Below are 14,176 nucleotides of genomic sequence, written 5' to 3' on the forward strand. Positions count from 1 at the left end.
TAGTAACATTCTTTGAGATAGGACCAGGAACTCCTAGCTAATTGTTGGTGGATAGATAATAGAAAACTAGGGGACTGGAAATGTATAGGAAAATTTAAAAAAGTGTTTGAATACTGAGCAGAAATAATTTTTCTTTGTATTATTATGTAGGTAAATCTCACTGTTCTGCATTTTCATCTCATAGAGAAGATAAAACTGATATATGTGCCATTTAGCCCCTTGCTTCCCAAAGTTTTTTATATTATGATACACATAGAAATCAATAGTATTTGTGTGGTCCACTCATGTAAAGGGATTCAGATTATCCCAAGTTCCATCAGACCATCTATGTACTTTATGCATCACACACCAGTCTACACGAGAAATCTCATTGTCAAAGTCAAAATGTTTGTCATTTGAAATCTGACTTTAAGCATACGAATAATGACCCTCTCTTACTTTTTTTTTTTTTATTTTTGAGATGGAGTCTCGCTCTGTCTCCTAGGCTGGAGTGCAGTGGCGCGATCTTGGCTCACTGCAAGTTCCGCTCTCAGGTTCATGCCATTCTCGTGCCTCAGCCTCCCGAGTAGCTGGGACTACAGGCGCCTGCCACCACGCCTGGCTAATTTTTTTGTATTGTTTAGTGGAGATGGGGTTTCACCGTGTTAGCCAGGATGGTCTCGATCTCCTGACCTCATGATCTGCCCGCCTCGGCCTCCCAAAGTGCTGGGATTACAGGCGTGAGCCACCACGCCCGGCTCATCTCTTACTTTTAAAGCTCACTCTAACATTTTACCTTCAACAGTTCTTAAAATCGTATCAGGATCTCCAAGCCATCAACCATTTTATTGCTTACCTTCCTCCTTTGATTAGATTAAATTTTAAGCTTCATATTCTAGCCACTCTTTTGCATACATTTTTAGCACAACAAAAATAATTTTATTAACTTCTACAGTTACTTTGTGAATGAAATTATATAATTTTAATGACACGCTTAAATATGATCCAATACATAGGACACATTAAATAAACATAAGCTACTACAGTTTTAAGTTCTCAAATGTGCCTAAAGAACTGTTTTATACATAAATAGGTGAAGACAAAGTAGTATTTTGATCAGATTTAATCTTTATTTTTTGAGATTATTAAAAAACTTTGAGAAATTCTTTTCATTTTTCTAATAACTTGATGATATTAAAGTAGTTGTCTTATGGTTTAATATACTTCATTTAGAGTAGAATTTTTAATATTCAGTTAAAAATATTATTCAACAGGTAAACAATCTGTGTTGTAACAATCATTTTGTAATGTACTTCATATGTTCTTAGAAACTATTATTTCTAATATCAAAATTAAGAACAATAAAATTTTCAGTATAAGCATCATTTATATGGGTATAGATAAGTTAAATATAGATATAGCTATTAGATATAGATATACACATGACAAAACTTTTTTTTTTTTTTTTTGAGATGGAGTCTTGCTCTGTCACCCAGGCTGGAGTGCAGTGGCTCCATCTCGGCTCACTACAAGCTCCACCTCCCGGGTTCACACTATTCTCTTTCCTCAGCCTCCTGAGTAGCTGGGACTACAGGTGCCCGCCACCACACCTAGCTAATTTTTTGTATTTTTAGTACAGATGGGGTTTCACCATGTTAGCCAGGATGGTCTCGATCTCCTGACCTCGTGATCTGCCCGCCTGAGCCTCCCAAAGTGCTGGGATTACAATGATAAAACTTTTATGTTATCATTATTATAAACATAAACTATAAAAGTAATTGAGAAAAAAGTATGTTATAAAATATATGTAAAATGCTAACTAAACTGAAATAAAGTTAGTTTTAACTAAAATTGAGTAGTTTTGCAAAATTACAGAATAACCTTCAAAAGTTGCCTTAATGTGCTAAATAACTGTTCACAGTTTAGTTAGAATTTATATTATTAATAAGTAATAAATTATATTCTTTTATTATATACAACATTTAACAGATAGTCTCCTTTCTTAAATTATGGTGATCTAAGCCCAATAAAAATTTTAGTTCAGTGGCCAGGCCTGTTGGCTCATGCCTGTAATCCCAGCATTTGGGGAGGCCGAGGTGGGCGGGTCATTTGAGGTCAGGAGTTTGAGACCAACATGGTGAAACCCCGTTTCTATTAAAAATACCAAAATTAGCTGGGTGTGGTGGCGTAGGCCTGTAATCCCAGCTACTCAGGAGGCTGAGGCAGGAGAAGCATTTGAACCCGGGAGAGGAAGTTTACAGTGAGCTGAGGTCACACCACTGCACTCCAGCCTGGGCGACAGAGCGAGACTCTGTCTCAAGAAAAAAAAAATTAGTCAAATATTGTATCTTGCACAATATAGGACACTTAGGAACCTTCTTAATAGTACTCATGGATCAGTAGAATCGCAGAAGTGACCCCTAGTTTTCTAACACACTTACGTTATTTCTGTCACTCTATCACTGATGACATTGATTTCTGGTACCATAAAATACTTGAGAGGGATGAAAATAGAAAATAAGCTTTATTCCCATTAGTTAGGAACATGTTTTAAGACTTTTTATTTACATACCTGTAAACATCAGGTGTAATTTCTTCCCTTCAATAGGAGATAATATTTAGGTAAGACTTAAAGCAAAACACGACCCCAAAACTTGTCTTCCATCATTGCTAAAATGATCATTTAAAGCCAGTCTACCTGAGCAGAACCTAATTCGCCTATTCCTTCACATATTTTGTCACTACCTGGAAAATATGTTTAGAAACTAAAATTAAGACAACTATGCAGAGCAGACACAGGGTAGCCAGTCAAATAATAGCTTAAAATATCCAACATACTAAAATGGAGTCACTGAATCTGAGAATAAGTTGTAAGATCAGGTAATGACAAAACACATCCTATTAATCCAAAACTTTGTCAAGAATGAAATGCTTGACTCTCAAAAAAAGCAATTTGGGTTTACTATAAAGTAAGTGTTTTTTTTTTTTTCCATAAAATGAAGAAAAACTTTTTATTGTATTTTATTTTATTTTGGGGGGGATTCTGTTATAAATCTTTATTTTTTAGGACTTGAACACTGGCAGTGTTCAATCAAAAATCATAATATTTTCCAAAGATAGTTTTCCATTTGGGGCTTGCGGCCCTCTTCAATAAAATCATTCTGAAGATTTAAAGGGGTTTCAGCTTCAAATTTCTCAGAATAAAGACTCCTTTTGGGAGGGGCTACAGAAACCTGCTCCTTAAAACTAACGGGCAAAACAAAAACAAAACAAAAAACCTCCTAGAAAGCAAATATGACCCTTCTCAATACAGAGCTTTCCCCATCCCAATTTGTAGGTTTTCAGAGAAGATTGGGGAAGTAGGCAACAGCAAGCAAGTCATCCTGTGAGGAAAGTCCTGGAGCGAGCCCTAGAGTGGGGGCTCCCCAGGAGGGCCCGGAGCAGCGGGGACTTCTCACTCCACCTCTCCAGTCTCTGATTAGCACACATTCGGGGGAGTGCTCCCACTTGGAAAAGCTTCCAGGAGGCAGCTCTTCAGTAGCGACCAAGGCACACGTGGTCCATGGACAATTTTATCCTGTGAAGCGGATACGGTTTCTCACACAGGTTGGCCAGCACGTACAAATGTCTCAATGCATACTCGCACGTGGGGGAGTGCCAGTTGAAGCAGTGGGTCTGGAAGTGCAGCAGGGCCTCCAGGTAGCAGCTATGCCCCATGAACGGGGGCTCTCTCAGGCAGGAGGTGCTCCACCTCAGCCTCAGACGCTGCCAGCAAGGAGGCGATTTGGCGCACTGCCTTCTCAATGAGGTGCCTGGCATCCAGATGCCGCTGGATCTCCTCTGTGAGCTGCGTGGAGTCCTCCAGATCGTTGGTGTTCATCAGTTTCCTTTTCACGGTCATGAGGGGCACATCAGGGCTGGGGATTGAGGTCAAGGTGTGTGACTGGAGGCAGGGAGATAGGAGAACTGGCTTTGTGTTTCATACTCTGAAACTGCATCACTTTCATGGTGGAGATCGTTTCGTTTCGGTACTGCATGATGTGGCTGGTATTGGTGTGTGATTTTACCAGGTGGTACTTCTTGTGCAGGGTCTCGTTAGTCAGATCTTCCACGTCCGAGTCTTCCATCCAGTTGACGCTGTACCAGTCCCCCAGGTACGTCGATCTCTTCTTATCATAGTAACAGGTGTAGGACGACTCTCTGGGGTTGCAGTTTATGCAGTAGTTGCATAAACATTAGTGTCACCAGGCAGGTGGTTCATCATGGACCCAGACTCACAGGCTTCAATATAGAACACCATCTTTTGGTACATTTTATGTATGTATAGGTAATGGATGGTCACATTCAGGTACTTTACATGAAGATCTTCATTGGGGAAAACCAGTATTCCAGTAGATCCATGGTCAGTGAAGTCAGCGAGCACATACACGATCCTGGGGGCCGCTCTTCAGGACTTTCGCAGATCCTATGCCCTTCACTGCTTCTGCATCGCCTCTCAACACAGCAACGAAATTTTGTGGGGTAACATCCTCTCCAGTGTAATCAGTCCTTCAGGAATCCCTGATAGACATCCATGCCATTGGGCCTGTTGATCACAATTCCTGGAGTGGGATTGTCTTCAGAGTGAGCAATGTCATTATACATCATAACAATGATCTGCTCGTCTGGAATCTCATTCCTGTAAATGATCTGGTAGGCATGGCAGGCAGCTGCCTGGTGCCTGTAATTATACCAGCCATTTGAACCCGCCAGGATCACCACCCAATGCTTGCGTCCATCTTCAGGATCATCTATGGGAACAGCACCAGTGCCCAGTGCCACGCTGAGGAATACAGCTACTTTCCAAACCCTTCTGCACTTTGGAGTTCAACTGCAGAAACCTATGATAAGCGATCGTGGTGGCAGTGGTGGCAGCGGCGGTGGCGAGTGACTGCTGTGGTGGCGGCGGTGGGACCGTGGGAAAAACCTTAATTCTAAATTTGAAAATACTGTAACAGTACAGCATAATATTCTCAGATAAAATATATCCAAGCAAATACAATGGAATTTTGCATCATGGGAACGTTGTTAGAAGTATTTAGTTTGCCGTATCTAATAAAATCTTATTGTACTTTCTGCACTTATTTACAGTAAATGCGGCATAGTTCTTGTTTCTCCTTGACAGTACTTTTTGAAAATTGTGGTCAGTTGTTTTCCAACCTTTTATTTGCCTTCAGTTTATTTTTTTTTTATTTTAACACACAAACAATACATCCACTTATACTTGTTTCCTATGTTTTTAGTTGTATCATTTGAGATTTCTTTTCTGAAGTATTACATTCTCTTGTTATTCTGTCAAAAAGCCTATATGTATGATAAATTTCTGGGTCCTTGTATGTCAGAAAATTTCTGAACTTAAATCTCCATACAAGTCTCAGTCAAATATTGTCCTTAAAGTCATTTCTCATTTCCTCTTCCTGAAATTGTCAGTTCTAGGACACATCTGGTATCTTTCACTAAAAGAAATGTGATTTTTTTTTTTTGGTGGTCTTTTGGAATAGCCCTTTAAATAAAATGTTCAAGGTTTCATTACAGTGTGTTTATGTGTAGGTATTTTTTTTTTCAATCTCAGTTGGCTATTGTTATTCTTTTATTCTGAATAATGCTTTTTAAATCTTATTTATAGAAAGTATTGAATTATATTTTCTTCAAGTATTCTCTTTTTTTTCCCCCTTCTTAGGAGCTTTAGGTCTTTTTTTTTTCTATTATTTCTTAGATGGATTTTGAAACTTATGGACTTATTCTTAGTTTCTCTTAACTTCTCTTTCAAGCCACATTTTGAAAAAATTCATATTTCTATTTCCATTTATTACTCTCCAGTCCTTTTCACTTGTCTAATCCAAATAGTATTGATATGAATAATCACTTTTTTAGCTGAAAATCAGTGAATACCCAAAGCGTGAGAGGGGAAAGGTCCACCTTGAAACATACATCTTGACCAGGGAGCCTGAAAATCCAGATTATGGGAGAATAATTTAACTTTGCCTAGAGCTGGGGCAAATTTAGAGAGCTGTGTGAAATATAAAAGAAGCAGCAGTGGGAAAAGCCCTTTAAGCACTCCTGGGCCCTAGAAAAGCCCAAGGAAGCCATTTCTGAATTCATCTCACATAGGTCCTTGGGTCAGGCTGCTAATGGACCTGGGGAAAGAACATAGGGAGAAGGAAACTTCTAGTTGAACTTTGTAGTGATTTTGACCCAGTGCAAATTTTCCAGGGCAGAATCTGGGTATGGGGGTGAATAGGAAGTACAGATATGAGCACAGAAGTCACACTGGGGAGAGGCAGGGCCTGAATGCCCTGCTTGTTTTCTCAGTGTGTGGAGGCTTGTAGCCAGGGACAAGTTCCCAGCCCTGGTTACCAGCTGCCAGTCTAGAAACTTGGGGCTGTTGGGGAAGCATGACAGGAGTAAACTAGCCTTTCTCACTGCATGGGAGCTGGATGGGGTTGGTTGCTGCCAGCTTTTCTCTACTTCCCTGGAGAACTATATGAAGCAGTGGAGGCAGCCATAACCCCCCTGGGGATTCCATCTGCCTGATAACCTAACTTCCATCCCCCACAGCAACCACAGCAAACCCCGCCCAACAATTGTCTGAGCTCAGACACACCTAACACTACCCCCACCTAATGGTCTTTCTCTACCTGCCCTGGTAGCCAAAGGCAAAAGACATAATCTCTCGGAAGCTATATGGCCCCGCACATCACCTGAAAAACCCCAACACTTACCTAGGCTACGCTAGAGCAAGCTTGTTTCCTCTCTACACCACCACAGCTCATGCGCTCTTGCAAGCGCCACCTCCTGGATGGAGGCCAAGAAACTCAAGCCATTACAGCAGAACAATCCTGCCCCAAGAAAGCAATAGCTAACTCCGCTGCCTGTAACATCCTGGCTAACCAGAGGTCCTGAGTCTGTCCATGTGATAAGTTTACTGCCAGCACAACCAGCATTAGAAAAAAACAGTGCATTAAATAAAACTACAACCAAGGCCCCTCACAGAGTCCCCTTCACTCCCCTGCTGTCTCCACCAGGGCAGGTGCTGGTATCCATGGCTAAGAGACCTGAAGTCAGATCATATTGCAAAACTCTTTGCAGATACTTTCCAGTACCAGCCTGGAGCCTGGTAGCTCCACTGGGTGGCTAGACCCAGAAGAGAAATAACAATCACTGTAGTCAGGCTCTCAGGTAGTCCCATTCCTAGGAGAAGGGGGAGAACACCACATCAAGGGAGTAAGCACCCTGTGGGACAAAAGAATCTGAAGAATAACCCTTGAGCCCCAGATCTCTCCTCTGACATAGTCTACCCAAATGAGAAGGAACCAGAAAAACAATTCTGGTAAGATGAAAAAACAAGACTTTTTTAACACCTCCAAAAGATTGCACTAGCTCACCAGCAATGGCTACAAACCAAGACAAAATCTCTGAATTGCCATAAAAATAATTCAGAAGGTCTATTATTAAGCTAATCAAGGAGGCACCAGAGAAAGGTGAATACCGACTTAAAGAAATTAAAACAATGTTACAGGATATGGATGGAAATATCTCCAGAGAAAAAGATAGCATAAATAGAAAACAATTACAACTTCTGAAGATGAAGGACACACTTAGAGAAATGCAAAATACACTGGAAAGTTTCAACAACAGAATTGAACAAGAAGTAAGAATTTCAGAGCTCGAAGACAAGGCTTTTGAATTAACCCAATCCAACAAAGACAAAGAAAAAATAATTAAAAAAAAATGAACAAAGCCTCCAAGAAGTTTGGTATTATGTTAAATGACCAAACCAAAAAATAATTGGTGTTCCTGAGGAAGAAAAGAAATCTAAATGTTTGAAAAACATATTTGAAGGAATAATTGATAAGAACTTCTTGGGCCTTGCTAGAGATCTAGACATCCGAAAACAAGAAGCTTAAAGAACACCCAGGAAATTTATCATAAAAATATGATTGCATAGGCCCATAGCCATCAGGTTATCTAAAGTCAAGATGAAGGAAAGAATCTTTAGAGCTGTGAGGCAAAAGTATCAGGTAACCTATAAGGGAAAACCTATCAGAGTAACAGGAGATTTCTCAGCAGAAACACTACAAGCTAGAAGGGATTGAGATCCTATCTTTAGCCTCCTAAACAAAACAATTATCAGCCAAGAATTTCATATCCACTGAAACTAAGCTTCATAAATGAAAAAAAAAAGATAGTCTTTTTTCAGACGAACAAATGCTTAGAGAATTTGCTACTACAAAGCCAGCACTACAAGAACTGCTAAAAGGAGCTCTAAATCTTGAAACAAAACCTCAAAATACACCAAAATAGAACCTTCTTAGGCATAAATCTCACAGGACCTATAAAATAATAACACAATGAAAAAAAGACAAGGTGTTCAGGCAACAATGAGCATTATGAATAGAAGAGTACCTCACATCTCAATACTAATGCTGAATGTAAGTGGCCTAGATGCTCCACTTAAAAGATGCAGAATGGCAGAATGGATAAGAATTTACTAACCAAGGATCTTCTGTCTTCATGAGTCTCACCTAACACATAAGGACTCACAGAAACTTAAGGTAAAGTGGTGGAAAAAGATATTCCATGCAAATGGACAGCAAAAATGAGCAAGGATAGCTATTCTTACGTAAGACAAAACAGACTTTAAAGTAACAACAATTGAAAAAGACAAAGAGGGACATTATATAATGATAAAATGACTAGTCTAAAAGGAAAATATCACAATCCTAAATACATATGCACCTAACCCTGGAGCTCCCAAATTTATAGAACAATTACTACTAGACCTGAGAAATTAGATAGAGGCAATGCAATAATAGTGGGGGACTTCAATACTCCACTGACAGCACTAGAGAGGTAATCAAGACAGAAAGTCAACAAAGACACAAGGGATTTAAACTGCACATTAGATCAAATGGACTTAACAGATATTTACAGAACATTCTACCCAACAACTGCAGAATATACATTCTATTCATTAGCATATGGGACATTCTCCAGAATAGACCATATGATAGGCCACAAAATGTGTCAACAAATTTAAGAGAATTGAAATTATATCAACCACTCTCTCAGACCACATTGGAATAAAGTTAGAAATCAACTGCAGAAGAAACCCTCAAAACCATGCAAATACATGGAAATTAAAAACCTACTCCTGAATGATCGTTGAGTTGACTATGAAATCAAGCTAGAAATGTAAAAATTCTTTTAACTTAATGACAATAGTAACACAATCTATCAAAACCTCTGGGATACAGCAAAAACAATGCTCAGAGGAACGTTCATAGTATTGAATGCCTACATCAAAAAGTCTGAAAGAGCTGGGCACAGTGGCTCACACTTGCAATCCCAGCACTTTTGGAGGCCAAAGTGAGTGGATCACTTGAGGTCAGGAGATTGATACCAGCCTGGCCAACATAGTGAAACTCCATCTCTACTAAAAATTAGACAAGTGTGGGGGCATGAACCTGTGGTCTCAGCTAATTGAGATGCTGAGTCATGAGACTCTTTTAGACCTGGGAGGCAGAGGTTGCAGGGAGCTGAGATAGTGCCACCGCACTCCAGCCTGGGTGACAGAGTGAGACTCCATCTCAAAAAAAAAAGGTGGGAAAAAGCACAAATAGACAATCTAAGGTCACATCTCAAAGAACTAGAGAAACAAGAACAAATCAAACCCAGCAGAAGAAAATAAATAACAAAGATCAGAGCAGAACTAAATAAAACTGAAACAACAAAAACAATACAAAACATAAATGAAACAAAAAGCTAGTTTTCTTGAAAAGATAAACAAAATTGATACGCCATTAGCAAGTTCAACCAAGGAAAGAAGAGAGAAGATCCAATAAGCTAAGCTAGAAACAAAATGGAAGATATTACAACAAACCACAGAAACACAAAAGATCATTAAAGGCTACCACGAACACCTTTAAGAATAAGAACTAGAAAATCTAAAGGAGATGAATAAATTCCTGGAAATATACAACCCTTCTAGATTATTTCAGGGAGAAATACAAACTCTGAACAGACCACCACACATCAATCAAAATGGTGATTATTAAAAAATCAAGGAAAAACAGATGCTAGCGAGGTTACAGAGAAAAAGAAATGCTTTCACACTGTTGGTTGGAGTGTAAATTAGTTCAACTGTTGTGGAAGACAGTGTGGCCATTCCTCAAAGATCTAGAAGCAGAAATACCATTTGACCCAGCAATCCTGTTACTGGATATATACCCAAAGGAATATAAATCATTCTATTATAAAGATACATGCACCCATAAATAGTGCCATTTATTGCAGCACAATTCACAATAGCAAAGACATGGAATCAAGGCAAATGTTTAACAACAATAGACTGGATAAAGAAAATGTGGTACATATACACCATAGACTACTACGCAGCCATAAAAGAGAACAAGATCATGCCCTATCTAAAATAATCTATACATTTAAAACAATGTGAAATTTTTTAAACTTATTTTAAATAAAATTACAAATATAAAGTGATTTTTTTGTAAACACAAAAGATCTAGCCTAAGACATGGAGCTGGAAGCCTTTATTCTCAGCAAACTAACACAAGAACAGAAAACCAAACACCCCATGTCCTCACTTATAAGTGGGAGCTGAATGATGAGAACACATGGACAGGTTGGGGGAACAACACACATTGGGGCTTGTTGGGGGATTGCGGGGAAGAAGAGCATCAGGAAAAATAGTTAATGGATGCTGGGCTTAATACCTGGGTGATGGGCTGATTTGTGCAGCAAACCACCATGATACATGTTTACCTATGTAACAAACCTGCACATCGTGCACAGTTAAGTCGATTTACATTTGGAATATCTATTGTATTTAATTGATTTGTTTTTCTATGCTTGCACCAACCCATATAATTTTGATTGCTGTATAATGATACAAAGTAGGGTAAATCCTCCAAAAACTTCCAAATTTCCAGGGTTTTTGTTTTGTTTTTAACTATAGTCACCATGCTGCACAATAGTTATCTTGAACTTATTTCCTCTCACCTAACTATAATTTTGTATCCTTTGACCAACATCTCCTCAACCCCCAGTTCCAAACTCCCACCTCCAAACATCTCAGACTCTAGTAACCTCCATTCTACTCTCCACTTCTGAGAGCCATATATATATATATACTTCAAAACATCATGCAATACATACAATTATATGTAAAATCAATTTAAAAGTGAATACATGTATGAAGTAATACATCAATGTGTCATTGTAGTAATCAAAAAAGTTTTTGTTCTTCTCTTTGTCTTTTTGTTGTTGTTGTCGTCTTAGACTACCTCTTTTGTGTTTACAAAAAAATAGCTTTATTTTGTAATTTTATTTAAAATACCTTTAAAAAATGTTCACATTGTTTTAAATCTATAGATTATTTTAGATAGAATTGATACATTAAAATGAATCTCCCTGCCGGGCGCGGTGGCTCACACCTGTAATCCTAGCATTCTGGAAGGCCGAGGTGGACAGATCGCCTGAGGTCAGGAATTCCAGACTAGTCTGACCAACGTGGTGAAACCGCCGTCTCTACTAAAAATACAAAAATTAGCCAGGCGTGTTGGTGCATGCCAGCTACTCGGGAGGCTGAGGCCGGAGAATTGATTAAACCCGGGAGGCGGAGGTTGCAGTGAGCGGAGATCGTGCGCCATTGCTCCAGCCTGGACAAGAGCAAAAAACTCCGTCTCAAAACAAAACAAAAAGACAAAGGTCTTCCAATTCTTTAGGTGAAAAATCATCTTATTTATTCAAATCTTCTTTAAATTTCTGAAGAGTGTTTTATGAGTAGGGACATGTCCATCTTTTGTAAAATATATATGTAATATTTAACTATTATTGAAGTTTAGGAAATGTTTTATTCAAATATTTAAATAAATCACCTATTAAAGCTTTGCTTCTTTTCTAGTGTAATTGTTTAAAGTTATGTTTCCCTCTAAGCATATTTGAACCATATTTTATTCTATCACACAGTCCAATGACTGGCTGGTGACCTTGAATTTGTACAGGTTTATTTACTGCTTTGTTAGAATGTATTGAAGCCCCACGGCATTTATGAAGCTTTGTTGGAATGTATTGAATGTATTAATTGAAATTAATAATTTTTGAATTATTTATTTTTGAATTAATATATTTTGAATTAATAATTTTGAATTTCAATAATAATTCAATACATTAATACATTAATGAATGTATGGAATGTATTAATACTTTGTTGGAATGTATTGAAGCCCCGCGGCATTTATGAAGCTTTTTTTTTTTTTTTGAGACAGAGTCTCGCTGTCGCCCAGGCTGGAGTGCAATGGCGCGATCTCGGCTCACTGCAGGCTCCGCCCCCTGGGGTTCACGCCATTCTCCTGCCTCAGCGTCCCCAGTGGCTGGGACTACAGGCGCCCGCCACCTCGCCCGGCTAATTTTTTGTATTTTTAGTAGAGATGGGGTTTCACCGTGTTAGCCAGGATTGTCTCGATCTCCTGACCTCGTGATCCGCCCGCCTCGGCCTCCCAAAGTGCTGGGATTACAGGCGTGAGCCACCGCGCCCGGCCTATGAAGCTTCTTTAACTTGTTGGTATGAAAACAACCGCGTTTCTCCTGCGGTAGGAAGAGAGCGAAACCTCTGTTCAGTTCCTTCAGGCTTCCAGTTACTGTTTTCCACATGAATGTCCTTGAATTCAACCTTTCACACGCACAATTCAGGTTTCAGCCATTGTCTTATTAGAGAGGTAAGCATTCTTACTGTTTTTTTAATTTTAATTTTAATTTAATTTAATTTTTTTTCCCAGAGGTAGTGTGTATTTATTCCCCTGGCTAATTGTAATATCTTTTTTCCTTTTTCTTCTCCTATTTTATTTTACTTTTTTGAGAGAGAGTCTCGCCCTGTTGCCCAGGCTGGAGTGCAATGGCAGGATCTCGGCTCACTGCAACCTCCGCCTCCTGAGTTCAAGCGATTCTCCTGCCTCAGCCTTCTGAGTAGCTGGGATTAGAGGCACGCGCCACCATGCCCGGCTAATTTTCTGTGTCTTTAGTAGACACAGAGTTTCACCATGTTGGCCAGGATGGCCTTGAATTCCTGACCTCGTGATCCGCCCGCCTCAGCCTCCTAAAGCGCTAGGATTATAGGCGTGAGCCACCGCACCTGGCCTTTTTTCCTTTTTCTGTGAGGGAAGTTTTATTTCATAATTAATTTTCATTTTATGCATAATATAAGAATTTTTTGGTTATAGAATTTCATTTTCCCCCTCCTGTTCTTTATCTTTTTGCTATTTTTGTCATATAGTTCAGTTCAACAACTTAAAACTAATGTGCCTGGTTATAATTCTCTTTAAATAACTTCCTGCTAATTTCTACATCAGAAAAATTTGTGTGTGTTTTTTCCACTCTAGATTATGGGTTACATTTTTCCAGCTTCACTAAATGGCTCATAATTTATATTTACACTGGCCATTTTCATTGTTGTGTACATTCGGGATTATGTTATCTTCCTTTACAAAATGATGTTTTATTCAAGCAGAGGGTCAAGTTATCAGCAGATGATCTGATCTTGTGTGGGCTGATATTAGAAGTTTATTACAATTTGCCTTGTGTCCAAGGACCCACACCTTGTTCTCACTATATGATACTTTTCTGCTAAAGTGTGACCTCTCTCAAATTTTCTGAAAATATCCAATTGTTTACCAAATTCTGAATTGATAGTACTTGACTCTGTCTTCATAGTAGCAAACAGTTGCTGAAATCTCAGCTCAGGTATTTCTGCCTATCAGCTATTGCTTTCTTTAGGATCCTGTTGTCTGGCCCAAAATATGCCTACATTATGATCCAGTGAAAGGCTGGAAAATAATTTATACTCAGATTTTGGGGCTCTCCTTCTATGATTTCCCCTTTTCTTCAATTTCCAGTTATTCTGTAATCCAAAACTCTGATATCTCTACCTAGTAAGGCCACTGACTTCTGTTGAACTCTAGTGCTTGTGTGTTAGGCAGACAACGGAGTGGCCTTCTAGAAAAGTCAGTTAAATGGAGATCTCATCCAGAGGGTTTCCCTTTTCTCTAGGTTATATCCTCCAGTTTCAGTTATATTTGGTCACCCTAGAGAATCTTTAAAAAGTTGTTAATTGTCATTGGTAAGAGGGTTCATCTAATAA

The 14,176-nt window shown here is 39.0% G+C and overlaps 1 pseudogene; it reads right to left on the reverse strand.

Annotated features, from left to right (window-relative positions):
- Positions 1-3,513: 3,513 nt before the first annotated feature.
- LOC116467495 (legumain-like) overlaps positions 3,514-14,176 on the reverse strand; it is a 104,737-nt pseudogene continuing 94,074 nt past the window's right edge.

This window comes from Hylobates moloch, unplaced genomic scaffold, assembly GCF_009828535.3.
Source record: "Hylobates moloch isolate HMO894 unplaced genomic scaffold, HMol_V3 SCAFFOLD_4, whole genome shotgun sequence".
In the NCBI taxonomy this organism is placed as follows: Eukaryota; Metazoa; Chordata; class Mammalia; order Primates; family Hylobatidae; genus Hylobates; species Hylobates moloch.